At 43.1% G+C, this 14,400-nt stretch overlaps 1 long non-coding RNA gene and 1 pseudogene across 1 annotated transcript in view; both read left to right on the plus strand.

Annotated features, from left to right (window-relative positions):
• LOC146839245 (uncharacterized) overlaps positions 1–14,400 on the plus strand; it is a 113,670-nt pseudogene that overhangs the window by 58,272 nt on the left and 40,998 nt on the right.
• The window catches only part of LOC146839246 (uncharacterized), a 55,500-nt gene that overhangs the window by 2,110 nt on the left and 38,990 nt on the right, over positions 1–14,400 (plus strand). The window contains exon 2 of the long non-coding RNA XR_014981048.1: positions 12,242–12,302. This is a non-coding gene — a long non-coding RNA (uncharacterized LOC146839246). The remainder of the gene's footprint in view (positions 1–12,241; positions 12,303–14,400) is intronic.

The following is a 14,400-nucleotide window of genomic DNA, read 5'->3' on the forward strand; positions in this document are numbered from 1 at the left end:
GCCTTGGAAGCACCCTGCACTTTGTGGTCGGTCCCTGGAGGGACGTTAAATGAACGGCGGTGGTCCAGAATCGCGGTAGACCGCAAACGGAGGCCTTTGCACACAGCACTTTATCCAGAGCCCCTGCCCTGCCTTGGGAGCACCCTGCACTTTGTGGTCGGTCCCTGGAGGGACGTTAAATCAACGGCGGCGGTCCTGAATCGCGGGACGTGCGCAGGCGTGCCCGGGCGAAGACCGGGCCAAGACGGGCCCGTCATAGCCTGGAATAGACTGGACTGGGCCACGGTATTTGATTTTTTTAAGGTATTGTGGTAGGGGGTAATAGATGTTATAGGTTATTGACATTAAGACTTACAATTCCTGCGACCCGTATGTACTAATAGGGCTGCAGTTGTTCTTAATATTCATGGACGCAGTTTTGTATTAATTGGGCTTAATCGTGTTAAAATGGGTAAAAGGAAGGCACTAACTGCTACTCATAATAATAGTAGCAAGCAGCCTAGCACGGAAACGCGCTCGCGTCAATCACTACTCACCTATTTAACGGGGGCTGTGGGAGTTATTGAACAGCAGATCCTATCCGTAGAGGAGTCGCTGAGCTCGGGTAACTCAGACTCTGGAGCAAATATGGTAGCTGATAACACTTCACAGGGGTGTCCCGATTTACCTATTGAAAGACCTCAGTCAAACAGTAATGGTTGTATTGTGGATATATCGGGACACATAACAGGAAGTGACCATGATCAGGAGTCCCAACCACCCCCTAAGCGAGCAAGAAATCCTGTTACCCTTTCTAAGACAAGTGGGAATATAGGCTCACCACCGGCGAAACCCATTATAAAAACACGAAAAAAGGCTTCTAATAAGTGTACATCGCAAGTGTTGCAAAAACCACAGGTCAGGGGAAAATTTATAGATACCCCGAACACCCGTATAGAAAATGAGGTGATCGTGATAAATGATAAACTGGATTCTTTGGACATTTATATTAGAGCAACATTAGATAATTTATCAGGTAGAATTGGAAAGCCGGAAGATGCACTACTTAATAGTCTATGCAAAATACAGCAACCAATACAGGAACTATTAGACGTGCATAAGTGTAACAAAATCCAACTTGTTAACAGCGAGAGCTGCCAAACTATCAATCCTGTATCTCCCAGTAATAAAGAAAAGGGCAGAGTATTACAACGTAGAGTTGAGAAAATACCTATTCTTAATCAAGAGCCTTATTCCAACACTCCCTCTCTAGTTCCGCATATACCTTCTAATCCCCCAGGACCCAATTTTAATTCCACCATTACTGGGAATGGGAACGAAGGTGATCGGCATAATATCTGTCTGGATTTACCCCCTGCAGCCACCCCCTATGTAGTCGTGCTAACCAATGTCCCGAGTCTACAGAGGGGGAGCATGGAATCATGGGAGACCTTAAGAAATAGATCACTACACTGGTTAGGTTCTAGGATAGGACTTACAGAGAGGTAATATGAAGAATTTAAGATGGCTAGAAGGGTATTGTGGGTTGGCAAAGGACGGAAGAACTTGAATGGGGACTGTGTGATACTGACATTCAAATCTCCACAATTAGTGCAATTAATTCTGAATAGAGCTGGGTCTCATACAATCACTACCCAGGGCATAAACTTAGTACCACTAGGTTATTTCTGTTATCCAAACAATAATAATAATTCTATTTACCCCAGGGAATCATTTATCCCGGGTCCTATGAGTCAGTTCAACGTCCCTGTTTATAACCGGTTTGAAACATTCTCCAACCTCGATTTAGTTGATTGACTACAAATGGGGGAATTTCAGAGTATAGTTATACCAAGTAACATGGGCTTTGAGCTTTGCACGGGACATTTAGCTTCATCATCTACTAACATATTAGCGGCTCAGCCCGCCCTCAATGACAAGGAAAGTAATGGGTTTGACTGTGACACGCTTGGTTTTAATACGTTAGCATTAATTTCCCCCCACCGCAATATACCTGCTTTACTCAACCTCATGTTGATAGTGTTGGGGTAAATGTAAATGAAATTGGAAAAGAATCAGAGGATAAGGGTCAACTCTTGTTCTGGAATGTCGCCAGGTTAAAATCTAAGGTATCTAACATTATGTGGATCGAGTTTGTCAACAATTTTAATATCGCTAACGTACAAGAAACCTGGGCGATAGGCCCATTACACATAAGTGGCTATAAAACATTCCATACCCCAGCTATTCCAACAACATCTGGCAGAGCTAAGGGGGGCTTGTGCACGTATGTCTCAAATTAACTCATTGTAGGGAAAATCGAATTTATAGCCACTGAACCCTACTACCATATAGTCATATTACATGCGGATAGAACTTTTTGCTTGGCAATACTGAATTTCTATAACAATCTGACCCCTGCTCTGATTAAAGAATCATTGAAATCACTGAGCTGTTCTTTACATACCCTAATTACTTGTTTAAAAAAGGAGGTCTTTGTGATATGGGGTGGGGATTTTAATTCCCCCATTTGTAAATATATTGATAAAGACGTTTGTGGTCTAACGTATGAAAATGGGGAGAGTTTTTTTCATTTCCCGCATACACTATATGGTGATTCTTTGAATGATATAATGTTTAGGTTTGATTTAGGATTTGCTAATAGTTTGTGCTTACCCATGGTTCATTTTAGCCCTACCTTCAATGCTCGTGGTACTTTTTCTACCATAGATTTCATTTTGTCCTCATGCAGATATTCTTCCTGTACTAAAAATTTTAAGACACATGAGATATCCCTAAGTGACCATTTCCCTTTAAGTGTAGATGTGACCGTGCTTAAGCAGAGCACAAATGCTAGAATAACATCCTTTGATAATGTTGATGATATTGTCATGATTAGGCAAAACGGTTTTGCACTTAAATGGGCCACCGTAGACACTAATCAATTCATTTTAAAAATTGTTTTTAATTGTAAAGAGATCAGGGAAAACTTTATGGCTATCTCAAACTACATAAAGAAATCACTCTTTGTTGAAGCTAACAGGAAATCTACAAAAAATCAAGGATGGTTTAATGCTGAATGCACAAAGGCATATTCCAATCTTAAAAACTGTATACATGCCACAGTAAAAAATATTGAACATATTAGGGAGGCAAGATGAAATTATAAAACCGTACTTAAAGCCAGAAAGTCTATTTTAAAACAAAATACATGGCGGGCCTTACGCGATGCTGCAGATAGTCGTGATTTTTCTGCCTTCTGGAAAGCGGTGAACGCCCCTTTTTTAGTTAACAAGGAGATGGCCGTTATGGCGATTGCCATCTCAGAACCAGAATGGATAAAACATTATTCAAACTTATATAAAAACCCGACTTTAGAGGTCCAAGGTAGCGTATTGAACACAGTAGGTAAAGTACAAGATCTAAGAATGAACTTTACATTGAATGAGATTACTGCAGCAATTAATTCAAGCCCTGGTGGCGAGGCCCCAGGGCCCGACGGCATTCCTGTGGACCTTTTCAAATCAAACGTAGCACTATGGGGTCCACTTTAACTCAGGTTTTTAATGCGTGTTATAAAAGCGGCTTTTTACCAACATGGTACGAATCCATGATCGTACCAATTTTAAAAAAGGGAGACAGGATGAATCCGGCTTGTTATCGTCCGATTTCGTTGTTGGACTCTACAGCCAAGATTATTTGGCGGGTTTTACTGGATAGACTGCAGACCTGGGCTGAAGAACAAGATGTTATTAGTGACCTACAATATGGGTTTCGCAAGGGTTTGGGTACAGTTGAACTGGGTTTAAATTTGCATATTTTAATGGAAAAGTACACAAGGGCCGAAAAGGGCAGATTATTTATGACTTTTGTGGACCTAACGGCAGCTTTTGACTGCGTTATTCATGATAAGCTGTGGTCAATTTTAGAGGGACTAGGCGTGGATTTTTTAATAATCACATTTTTAAGGGAGCTTTATTTTGGGGCCAAGGCTGAGGTCAGATATGGGAGTGGTGGAGAATGCACGAGTCACTTTAGCATTGGGAGAGGAGTGCGGCAAGGCTGCGTCCTTGCCCCATTTCTCTTCACACTGTATATAAATAATTTAGAATCTGTTTTAATTAAAGAGTGCAGGGACTTACCGAAGGCGGACAAGCGACACATCCCTGCACTCTTGTATGCAGATGATGCAGTTTTATTGGCCCGTACTCCTCTTAGACTTCAAAGGGTTGTTAACTCATTCACCATTTTTTTGTCCAATTTGGGACTTACAATAAACTGCTCTAAAACATATACTATGAATTGTGGGGCTGGGACAAATAAGAGGGTTGATACCCTATACATTGAGGGCAGACCAATAGAGAGTACTAAAACATTTGCATACTTAGGGATCCTATTTGACAGGACAGGAACATGGTCAGAGACGGTCAAAATTAGGCGCCTGTTGTTTGTTAAGGCAATAATAGCAGTATCAAACTTCAGCCGTAAACTAGGAAAGCGTCCGCCGTTTGAACTTTTGCATATTTACAAGGCCAAATATGTGTCTATTGCTACTTATGGAGCGGGCATATGGGGCTATGCAGACACAAATGCACTGCAGATTGCGGAAAATACGTTTCTTAAGTTTCTCTTGGCCCTACCACAAAGCAGTTCAAATTATATTTGTCATATGGAACTAGGTGTCCCATACTTAGAAGACATTATCAAGATCCAACCTGTCCTACTCTGGCATAGAATCTGGTTGTCAGATGAAACTGGTTTTAATCACTATATACTGGCAGACGTTTTGAAGTCCGACGGTGTTAAACTTATTAGGTGGTTGGAGTATGTGAAAACGTTCCTTACAAAAATAGGACATCTGGAATATTACACCAAGCCCTCTTCGATGTGTAGTATATCCAGGAAAGATCTTAAGGCTCGATGTATGGGCTTTCTGGGCCAAATTAGAGCCGTTAATGAGATGAGAAAACATACGGCACATGCCCATTATTTATCTCTGCTGACTCCAACTACACAGCCATATTTATTTTTAATAGACCAAGACTTTGATCGTCTTTTATTGACTCGTTTTAGACTGCATATTTTATTTAGATCCCTAAGTTTTCCAGTGGTGAATGATTGGTCTAGAGATCTGTGTAAGTGTCCGTGCGATGATGTCTCACCACAATCAACCATTCATATCATGTTTTTCTGTAAATACTATGATGTATTAAGAAAGAGATGGATTGTACCTGTTTTAAAGCATTTGGCCTGAAATGCTGCCGACCAGCTTTTTTAGCATTGCAACTTTTAGAAAATGAATTTGTTATCGCATCTGTTATTGCGTTTCTTAAAAATGTTTTTAGATGTCGGAAATCCATGATAATGTGATATGTAAACATGCATTGTGCTGCTTAGGAGTTTATTGCTTCAATCTGTATTTATTGTGCTTTTATGGTTATTGTTTATTATAACCGAATAAAGATATTTGAATTGAATTGGATAAGTTGAGTTTATGGAAAAGAACATGGCGGGAGGAGGTTACAGAAACAGTGATTACTGATGACTTGTGTTAACTTTAGGTTATTAGTTAATAGAAACCGAAACCATAAAAGCATTCATTCAACCAAATTAGCATAACCATTACTAAAGAAGTATAAAAACATGATACGAGTGCAGGCCTAAAAACTACAGAAAATCTGTCTAACTATATCAGCAGATGATAAACACCGCTCTTATATTCAGAGTATCGTATAACATCGTAGACACAGCGCTTAAGCCTCCACATATTCAAGGGATCATATGGATACCTCCCCCGTCACAGCAGCAGATGTAATAAACCTGGAACATGGCCATATAGGTATTATACTGTAAATAAAGTGCATAGCAAAGCTCTGGGTGCACCCAGCTCCCCTCCTGCCCAGGTCTTCTTTTATCTGCCCATGAAACGTGCAGGGACCCATAATAGTATTTAACTCAATTGGGTAAATAATCATTTACAAAAGCAAAAACCTAATCAAAACACAGGCTTCGGTGCATTCGTTCGACCATGGCAGCAGATATTGTCGAGAGGGCTTAAGCCTTATCATATTAAAACACTCAAAGATTCTCTCCCCCCCATCATAACATAGCCGCGTGTTTATTAAAGTAAAAAGTTGATAAGGTGCAAAGTGACAGGGTGCAAAGTGCAACCAGTTCCTCTCCTGAACCCAGGAGCGAAGAGCATGTAGGGTATAAAGACCCCTAAATGGATCTTTGGGCCACCTCACCCGCTAGAAGGTCCCTTCTCTAGCTAAAGATTGCTTTGCCAGTGAAACTCAAGTCTGACGTGCGCAGGCGAGGCCGACCGATGCAACTGAAGGACTCATTATAGGTCCATATTATGAGCTTATACAAGAGCTGTGCATCTTCACCAAGCATTATTTCGCCGCCATACGATAAAGTCGGGATCAATTTTTACTTTATCACTGTGATGAACAATTAGATTATGACCTCAGAGGCTATTCAATAAGGTTAAAAAGGCAAATTTGAGCGCAGTTGCTTTCCCTCTAATACTTCCTTTTGTGCCGCATAGGAGGCCCTCGAGTCCAGCATAACACCCAGATATGTGTATGAGGTTGTTTTCTTCTGACAGGGGCCCTTTGAGCAGCCATTTTCCCTGCTTAGCAATTTGCCGGTTTAAAGACATTACTTTAGTTTTTTTAGGTAGAGCATTCGAGACCTGTTGTAATTTAGAAATCCTTGCTTGCTAGTGGTCAGTCCTGCCTCTTTGACCCTCCTTTTTCTCTTCCGTTCTTCCCAGCAGCAGGGACAAAGTACTGTATCATTACACTGTTGCTCTGTATCTGTTCCTTAGGGGACTATTTTTTTACTTTGTTTCCTACTCTGCTACTGTTTACCTGTGTTCAGCTTTAGAGTTATAGCTGCTTACACTGTAATGTATAATTCCTCCCTCTCACCCCTCTTAATGTCACAGTTGTATTAGTGGTGCCTGCCGCGACGTGCCCGCTGCGTTGTTTGTATTTTTTAAAAATCTTTTTTGCAATTTTTCATGTTGATTGTCAGTTGGGCTTCTTTTGGTTAGATGTTAGTTTGATTTTGGGCTTCCTTTTAAGGGGGGTTGGGCTTGTTTTACATCTTGTTTGCTAGTCTGTATGGCCTAGTTTCCGTGGAGCCCATGATTCATTGCAGCCACTCCATTTCTCCCTTGTTAAGCCTGGTGGCGTATTTCCATGCCATGGTCCTTTCTTATTTCCTACACGGGCCTGCTTGTTTATACCCTCTGCTTCCACGCTGCTTTGTTGTTCTCATCAGTATATTCCATTCTTCGCCATTTATGGTAGCAGGCTACTCATTTAGGAGGTTAATGTTTTTCTGCATAGGGAATTCCAAGTCAAGACTAGGTATGTACCTGTCGGAGACACATGACGGCACCAACATGGACTGCCCACACAAGGGGAGAGGAGTTCGCCCAACGGCTAGGGCGGTCAACCTTGAATCTGGGGAACCGGGTTCGAGTCTCGGCAATGACGCTGAACATCCTGTTATTCTGGGCAAATCACTTAATCTCGCCGTGCCTAACAAAATAATGTGTCCTCATGTAACGCAACTGGTGCTATGTAAAGCACTCTGATACCCGATACCTTAGGGTCAAGTTCGCGCTATATAAAACTCCGTAAAATAAAAAATAAATAAAAACACAAGCTTCCAGCCGGCACTACATACACTCTTGATGCTTCTTCCTGGCGTGATGCAAGATGCATCTTGGCTGCCCATTGCTATCTTTGTTCCTTATTTTCATTTGCCTTGAAATCCACCCACAAATTCAGACTAGGGGAGGATTAGGATAATGTTAACTATATGGAAACTTTCTCACTCTTAGATCGTAGAGTTTATCCTCACATAACCCCTTCAGTCACTGGTCAGAAGATGCATGACTTGGCTCAGTATTTCAGGAAGGGAAGTGGCGGGAGTGTGTATATGTGCCGGGATGGGGCATTTGACAAGCATGATGCGTGTTGTACCGAAGTGGAGAGCTCAAATTTAACAGCTGGAGAAGCAATTCGAGATCAGGTTTCTAGTTTCTATTGATCTCTGCTTACCGGCACGTAAATGTAAGCATCATTTTCGGCACCCTCCTGCTCCCTGGTTCAATGAACAATTAAAAATGGAGAAGTCCCGCTGTAAAAGACTGGAGCGTATTTGGAGGTCAAACTATTCTTCGGTTGATAAAGATAATTACAAACTCGCATTACATAACTACCACGCTTTATGTAATACCGCCAGGGCTAATCACGTCAACAACATTATACTGAAAGCTCAGAATCGTCCTAAAGCCCTTTTTAAGGCAGTTCAGGAATTATCTGGTATGTCTTGTGCTCCCAAAGCCCCCTGTCTGGATAGCAGTCAATGCAATTCTTTGGCGGACTTCTTTACGAAGAAAATTGACAGCATCTACGCGGGTTTTGAAGTTTTACCATCTGCTTCATCCAGTTCATCTACATTGAACCTTGACCTACCGCCCATTCAGGACGACCCTGCACGGTCTTCATTTCCTCTATTAGATAAGTGGGAACTCATTTCTATGCCCGCTTTCCAGAAACTGCTGTCAGAGATTAAGTCTGGCTCTCCCTTGGATCCTATGCCCCCGCAGATCCTCTGTACCCTCGCCGATGTTTCACTTGACTGTATCTTGGCTCTTTTGATTGCTTCTCTTATGGAGGCAACTGTTACTAATGCCTGGAAGCATGCGATGGTGGTCCCGCTCCTAAAGAAAGCTAACGCGGATCCCAGCAACCCAGCAAATTTTCGCCCCATCTCCTTGCTCCCCTGCCTCTCGAAGGTATTGGAGAAGCACGTTAACCGTCTCTTAACCACTCACATTGCATCAGCGAATGTTCTTCATCCCTCCCAATCTGGTTTTTGGGCTGGCTTTTCTACGGAGTCTACCCTCCTAGGAGTCTCCGAGACAGTCAGACGTCATGTAGACAGAGGGGAGACGGTGGCACTCATCCTTTTGGATTTGAGTGCCGCGTTTGACACCGTCTCCCATACCATCCTTCTGTCTGCCTTGAGGTCTGTTGGGATCGGTGGCCCCGTACTTGCTTGGATTTCCAACTTTCTTTCTGACCGCACTTTTTCAGTCTTCTCCTCCTCTGCGGTGTCCACGGTTCATAACTCCCCTTATGGTGTTCCCCAAGGTTCTATTCTCAGTCCTTTGTTTTTTAACCTTTATGTTAGACCCCTTGCTTTTCTTGCTGAACAGTCGGGACTTTCTATTTTTTCATATGCAGACGACACCCAGATTATTTTCTCTCTCTCTTCTAATCAGCACTCTTCTTCCTCCTCTCTCTGCTCTGGGCTTGCTGAGATCGCCAATTGGATGCTTACTAACAAACTGAAATTGAACGGCGACAAAACGGAGCTACTTCTGTTCGGTCCGGATTCCGCTCTCTGGGGCCCGCAACATTGGCCTCAGCAAATGGGACCACTGCCGGCTCCAACAACAGCAGCACGCAATCTCGGGGTCCTCTTTGATAATCAGTTATCCATGAGGCAACATGTGGTTAAAGTAGCAGCCACCTGTACCACCATCATCAGGTGGCTGAGGAAGATCACATGGATGCTTCCCCCCGACACCCAGAAGTCAGTGGTCCAGGCCTTGGTGACATCGCGTCTGGACTACGGTAATGTTCTACTTCTGGGTGCCTGCAAGGAGGTCTCCCGTAAGCTTCAAGTGGTCCAGAACATGGCTGCCCGCTTACTCTGCAATTTGCCTAGAACCTCTTCTGTTTCCTCCTCCCTGCGCAGCCTGCACTGGCTGCGCATAGAATCTAGGTCCAAATTTAAAGCTTTATGCTTTATGCATCGTATTAAAGCTGGAAAAGCCCCTCACTATCTTTCCACCTTAGTCCATCAATATTGTCCCTCTCGCACTCTCAGATCCTCCACTCAATGCAGATTTTCTGTTCCCCGTTTTAAGCGTGCTAGAGTTGGTGGGCGCTCTTTTTCCTACTTGGCGCCCTCGCTCTGGAATTCGCTTCCCATCCCCTTGCGGTCTGAAATGTGTTATCTTAAGTTCCGCAAAGGAGTGAAGACCTGGTTGATCTCTCTGTAATTGGTTTCTTCACTCCTGTTTGACCTCCTTCCCCCTATTAAGCCTTCTGTTTTGTTTGTCACATCTGTTCAATCGCCAGAAAACCTAAATGCCTCCAAGAACTTTGTGTCTCCGCCACTCTCTACTCCCACCCTTGCTTGTCCATTCCATCCAGTGCTGGCTGTGTCTTATCGCTTTTCATCTAACTTGACTTTTAGGCATGCTGCATAGCCACATACTGCATATTATGGCTAAAAGACATTGGCAAAACCAATAGTTCTTGCATAGGTGAAACCTATAAGCTTTGGCAATGCGTGTTCTTGTTTGTTAATGCCCAGAGAGCAGTTATTATCTACTAGTAAGTTTACACTGGTGTGTTGAAGTGTTTGGTCTTGGAACTTTTTTCTTTTTCTCCTGCTCATGTTGAACATGTATGTGTTGTTTTCAGCTCCCCCTTGCTTAGGTCTGAAATTGAAGAGGCATTTGTGCATTTCTGAACTTTTTTGGTGGAAGCAACTTGTTTTAATTTTGTGAATCGGTGTGCAATGAACGGCCACCTTTCTTTATAATTATGCTTCATCATTTTTAAACTTGGTAACACAATCCATGCTAATACACTCCACACAATGTCACATAATTTCCAATCAGCATAATTTCTGTCAACGCCACACACTTCCACTCCACACAATTCAACCCTGCACATTTCCATTCCACACCACCAAAATGGACAACAAACCACAAAAATCAACTCAACAACACAATTACACAACACATCACATGCATCCAATCCACCCCACAGAATTGCACATCATGCCACAATATTAGAGAGCACACCACATAATTAAACTCCACTACACAATACAAAATATCATTCTACATAATTACACTCCATGTAACACAATCCCACTCCACATAATTTCAGTACAATTGTTATCCCATAATTACTAACCACATACTTTCAATGCACACAATGCCACATACTTCCAATATACAAATCCATTCCACACCACACAATTCTACAACTAACAATTATAATTCAACCCACATGATTCTGTTCTATACCACAAACATCCACTCCACTCCACACCAAAACACATGGGTATAAGTCATTGTCATTACCAGCACCAATAGCTCTAACTCTCACAAATGCGAGACCTATTACATTGCAAATGCTTGTTAAGGTTAGTTTCCAGCATGTTGTCGTAATATATGGCGAGCCGGGTGATCAGTCTTTCTAACTCTACTCGTGTTACTTAGTAGAAGCAAGTCATTTGAATAAATGATGGGCTTGAGGCATGAGACAACAGTTCAGCAATGGAAGGTGAATGATCTAAAATGTACAGGTTAAACCGCAGCGGTGCAAGCACGCACCCCTGTTTCAGATTTAGTGATATACCCACTTCCCTGGACAGATAACTCCGATCCAGACCTTGTTTCTATCCCACGTCTTCATATGTAATAACAGTTTTGCTCTCAAAAGCTTTTGCGGGATGCTCCATGACTTTTCCAACATTTGTCACGTGGTACGAGGTCAAATGCCGCCTTGAAATCCACAAAGCACATGTGCAGCGGCGTGTTACTCTTTGTGATCAGACACACAGCCATCAGATTGGATAGGATCCCATGGTTCTCTCTGAGGCCCGTCTGATTCAAGGTCAGTCTTCCAGCTTCTAATGCCCACTCAGACAGGCCTTGTGACAACAGGGTTGAGAAGTATTTGAGGTCCACATCTGTCAAGGCCTTGTACACTCACTGTCCTCAGTTCACTCACAGGAGCAGAATTATGTGAGTTCTCTTTTCCCCCTGCAGACCTCCACACAAGTCCTCTAGTTACAAGCTCTTGCATGAACCCCGAAGGGGACAGAGAAGAGACTGCCTTACTTTGGGGTTCACTTCTGCAACGCTAGGCACCCACTGTTGCTTCTTCTGGAGTAACACTTTGCGAACTGCAATTAAATAACATCAAATTAATAAGCTTCTCTAGCTTATTCTTTTACACTATTTTACTCTTATTGAATGCATTCACTTATACCACCTTTGTTGAGGCTTAGCCTCTCTTCTATGAGTCTTTTTGTACCTTTAACTTATAACTACAGAGGTATCCGAGACCATGCTCCAAATTGAAATTATCAGACAGTCTCCAAATATTTCTTATAACTAAAACTTTATCTTTCTTTTTTCTTTCAGGTACTTGCGGTTATAAAGACTGGATTCTACTCCTTGATGCGGACCTCCGTGAGGTGAACAGGTGAGTGGAACTGATTCGCTATGAACAAGTTTCTCCAATATTTACAGTCTACTCCTATTTAATAAATATATTAATATCCTATCTAACTCGTTGTCGCACACGAGACGCTAGCTAGCCTAAAACTGATTCTGCAAATGAAATGGAGCTACATTAAACCCTGACTAAGAAAATTCATGAGCTCTCCTTCTCTCTCAAACCGTTGGTGAAGTGAAGAACGACTTCGAATGCTGCCAACGCACTTCACTGCTGAGCGGTTGTCCTCGCACCTTCAAAGGCTGTGACCGGCAACTTCCGAGTCTTTAACGCGTGTCCGCAGTGATCTGTCCGATCACTGCAGGGGGCGCATTCAAATCGGGACAACGCATAGCCCAATATGCGTCCCCCAATCCGACTACAATAGATTACGGTCACACAGTTTGCCGCACAGGCAGTCGGACGCGGAGCCTTGACATTCATGACCACACCTCCTGGCTTGGGGTTGTGAGGATACTGGTGATGAAAGGCTCGTATTAGTCTAGTCGCATGAACGTCAGATCTCCCCCCCCCCACCCCAAGATCTTTCCTCTGGTCCATAGCTTTTCCAATCGATCAAATAATGTCTTTCCTCTAACCATTTTTGAATCTAGAATCTTTTTAACCTCATATTCTTCCTTGCCTTCAATCAACAATGGTTTTGTAGGTTGTGATTCCTTAAAATATGGTGACAGTTGAGTGTTGTTAAAAGGGGCGTGTCCTCTGAACACTTCTCTGCAACGCAGCTGTCTGGTGCATACTGGATGCACCTGGTGGGCTAGTTGGCCCCCAGGGACCCTCAGGATTGATGAGGAATTAATTCTCCAACTTTAAACGTGCCACAGGGCGTGTTTCAGACTTGTCTCCTTAGGCCATGCCCGCTTCCTTCATCATTGTGCAAACACACCCCATGGCGAGTTGTAAGTTGGGGAATTAATTCTCTTTTACTACTGAGGGTCCCTGAGGGCCAACTAGCCCAAAAGGTATCTCCAGTATGCAACAGGAAGCTGCGTTGCAGACAGGTATTAAGAGGCCACGCCCCTTTTTACACCTCTCTGCAACGCAGCTCTGTGGCGCTTACTGGATGTACCTAGTGGGCTACTTGGACCCTAGGGACCCTCAGGATTGAAGGGGACTTTATTCCCCCAAATTAAAACGGCCACAGGGTGTGTTTGCACATGTCAGATTAGGCCCCCCTCCCTCCCTTCACCAGTGTGCAAACGCGCCCTGGGGTGCATTTTAAGAGGTAGTTTTAATCCCCCTGCCCTATTATATACTAGGGGCTTACAGAGGAGGTCATTGTAATCACAGGGGTACCACAACGCATAGTGTTCCCTAGTGTATGTAGGTGTTTTAACTGTATTCTAAGTGTCTTTTAGCATAGCACTGGCTCTAGGACTGGTTAGTCAGTCAGTTACCACCAGACCCCTCCTGAAAAAATTGTACAAACTGCACCCAAACACTTATAAATTCACCTAGGTACTTTCCTTGCAGTACTCTAAGCATTCAGTCAGTACCCAAGGACTCATGCAGTGACCCAGAATTTAACACATGCACTGCTACAAACGCCTGTCCACTACGCATGCAGTCCTCTAACCACCTACACACTTGTCTTTCACACCTTCAATTCCCCAGTCAGTATCCATACACTTCCAGCAAACACCCTGTCACTCCCCTTGCACTCCTCTACTGATCCATTCAGCACCATGTACTAATCCATTCACTGCGACAAAACCCAACCACTTATAAATTCACCCAGGCACTCTCCTTGCAGTACTCTAATCATTCAGTCAGTACCCCAACGCATTGTTTTCCCTAGTGTATGTAGGTGTTTTAACTGTATTCTAAGTGTCTTTTAACATAGCACTGGCTCTAGGACTGGTTAGTCAGTCAGTTACCACCAGTACCCATCTGAAAAAGTTGAGGGTACTGGATGGTTTTGCAACAAGGCCTCTTTCTGCTTCTCTGTTTGTTCTGAATGTCTTCCTGCATTTTTCTTCGTCTTTGTGGACTTCTGTTGCTTCTTTCTGCATTTCTTTTTCTTCTTTCTATGGATTTTTTCTTCTTTCTTCACATGTCCTACCTC

Source organism: Triturus cristatus, chromosome 4_1, assembly GCF_964204655.1.
Source record: "Triturus cristatus chromosome 4_1, aTriCri1.1, whole genome shotgun sequence".
NCBI classification, from domain to species: domain Eukaryota; kingdom Metazoa; phylum Chordata; class Amphibia; order Caudata; family Salamandridae; genus Triturus; species Triturus cristatus.